Source organism: Acomys russatus, chromosome 30 (genome assembly GCF_903995435.1).
Source record: "Acomys russatus chromosome 30, mAcoRus1.1, whole genome shotgun sequence".
Lineage (NCBI taxonomy): Eukaryota > Metazoa > Chordata > Mammalia > Rodentia > Muridae > Acomys > Acomys russatus.
In genome coordinates this window covers 1,145,925-1,148,596 of record NC_067166.1, presented here as the reverse complement: position 1 = coordinate 1,148,596, position 2,672 = coordinate 1,145,925, and the positions used below count along the sequence as shown (strand labels likewise).

Here is a 2,672-nt window from a genome sequence, read left to right as displayed (position 1 = left end):
CCTCCTCCCTCTCCCTCTCTATCTCCCTCTCCCTCCCTCCTCGTTCTCCTCCTCCTCCTCTTCCTTCTCCTCCTCCTCCTCCTTCCTCCTCCTCCTCCTCCTTCTTCTTCTTCTTCTTTCTCTCTCTCTCTCTCTCTCTCTCTCTCTCTCTCTCTCTCTCTCTCTCTCTCACTCTCTCTCTCTCTCCTCTCTCTCTCACTCTCTCCCACCACCCCACCCCACATTTCTTGCTTGTGGATCAGCTACTGCTTAGCAACTGCTGCAGTGCCATGCATGCCTCTCAACGTGCTCCCCTCCATGGTACTCACTGACTAAGCCTCTGAAACTGAAAGCAAGCTTTCTAGTAACAGTTGCCTTGGCCACAGTGTCTCTTCACAAATACTCATAAATGCTCACATCCTAGTTCAAAGTCCTACTTTAACAGGAATTGCTAAGGTAATAGATCTCATCTGAAAACGTGAAAGAGTTGTTGTTGAGCACGTGAAGACGATCTGGCTGAAACACCTTCCACCCCATTGATTAGCAGGGTTGACTCAGTGACCTCATCACTCCATTTGTGTAGAGGCCTGACAGAGAAGAACTGGTCTTGCTTGTTTGCTTGCTTGTTTTCAAAGATACACAGATAACTACCCTCCTCTGCTAGAACTTCAGACCAAGGTCTCAAGAGGTATCACTGAATAAACAATTAAATGGTTGCAAATAGTATCCATCACCATATTATTAGTTTCATAATGACAGCAAGAGGATCTGCATCTCTCTATTCCTTCTTCGTGTAACTTTTAACGCTTCACTGATCTTTGTGTGATCACTAATGCAAGTGTTCAGCTACTAAACATACTTATCATGTGGAGTGATCCAAATGTCCACATTTTCTTTGTTCATATTTCAAATTCAAAACGGCTAATATAACATTTCTGGCTATTGTTGGAACTGAGGCTCAGTAGTTAAGAGCACCAGCTGCTCTTCCAGATGGTCTGGGTGCTACTAGGACCCAACACCCACCTGGTAGTTGATAGCCATCTGTGATCCCATAGTTCTAGGGTGTTCTCTCAGGCATACACATGGCGGGACATAGGGGGAGTTCAGGTAAAAACCACCCATATAGGTAACGATAAGTAAATCTTTCTTTTTGAACAAGTCAGTCACCTTTTCTTGGACACTAGTTCTCAGTGGGGACATAAAGACTCAGCCACAGATGAATTCCTCATGGACGGGAGTGGAGCAGGCACTTGTGCTCTGCCGCACAGCGCCCTCCATGGCGACCCCTCTTCAGTGGTACTTGCACCGCCGCACATGTTTGAGCTCCTTGTAAGAAACACAGTAGCTGAAAACCACGGAGGCTGCCAGCACCGTGTTAATCCCCAAGACATTGCTTTATGAAAGTTGATGTGCTTGCTGTAATACCACTCATAACCTTTCTGAAAGGCTCTCGCAGTGCCACAGGGGGTGAAATCCCCCATCAATATCCAACTTGGCAGCTCTCCGAGTTTAACCTCCATGCACTTCTTTTCCTTCCATCGCACGAGTGACGCCATCTTGAAGACCTGATGTCTGACCAAAACAAACAAACAAACAAAACAAAAACAAAAACAAAACCCACTTTTAAAAAAAGAATTTTCTACTGTTTTCACTCAGTTCCTACCAGATATACACTACAGAAAATCCTTAATGCCATTAAATGTAATAGTTGATACATTCATTGGTTTTATCTAGTATTTCTGGCTCCTGCAAGCCATAATATGCAGTGTTTGTCATTCCAGGAAAAGAAAAGTACTTAGCTGACTGAAAAGAAAAATAATTAATCAGCAAGTATGAGCAGAAGGAGAAAGTGGGTAGCACTGACGTTTTGAAGAGCTGTGCAGCAGCAGCAGAGCAGAAGCACACTCTCCTACGGGTACACAGAAGGCTCCCTTCCTTCAGATTAGACTTTACCATTCTCTGTGCCTTACTGCACCACTTTTAAATTAAAATATATTTTTCCTAGGCTGATCTCAAAGAGCACAAGACAAATTTTTTTTCCTCTCCAACTTTGGTAACCAGTTTGTGTTTGAGATGGAAGCACATAACGAACAGCTCATAGCTAGCTGTACATAATTAATGTCCCCAAAGAAAAGCGTTTAGAGAACAGTGAAGAAATGCAAGAAGACAGCCTGGCAACCTTGGTGTGCGTGCCAAATATTTTGGCCAAAGGTATCCTTCACCGGTATCTTTCCATCCTCTGCTCATCTCATGCAGTCACAACAAAATCATTAGGAACCCCCATAAGCGGTTGAATTTGTTACAAAACAGTTAAAATTATATGTGCACAAACACACTATGATGCTACTGTTGGAAATTGCTCCGTTGTCGCTGTTTTTGTTTTGCAGTGATTGGTCCTCTTCCTGCATCCCTACCTCAAAGATGGTAATTTTCAACTTCAAGTTGCCCAAAATAAGTTGGAACATTCACGAAGGCAGACAAAGAGAAATCAAAGGCAGCAAGGATACTGCACAATATGCGCCTGCATTCCACGTGCTCTAAACAGGGTTCAGCCTGGACTACAGCCAACACCTGCCAGCTGTGGAGCACACGGTGCCTGAGGAGTAAATCCAACCTTAGGCAAAGCAGTAGAGAGAACAGGCCAGGACAGCCAAGCCCGACTGTGACGCTGCCTCCGCTCGCAGCTAGGAGAA

General features: G+C 44.6%; 1 pseudogene; it reads right to left on the bottom strand.

Moving 5' to 3' along the window:
* Positions 1 to 1,269: 1,269 nt before the first annotated feature.
* LOC127212507 (ATP synthase subunit f, mitochondrial-like) lies at positions 1,270 to 1,535 on the bottom strand (annotated as a pseudogene).
* Between the last annotated feature and the right edge of the window lie 1,137 nt (positions 1,536 to 2,672).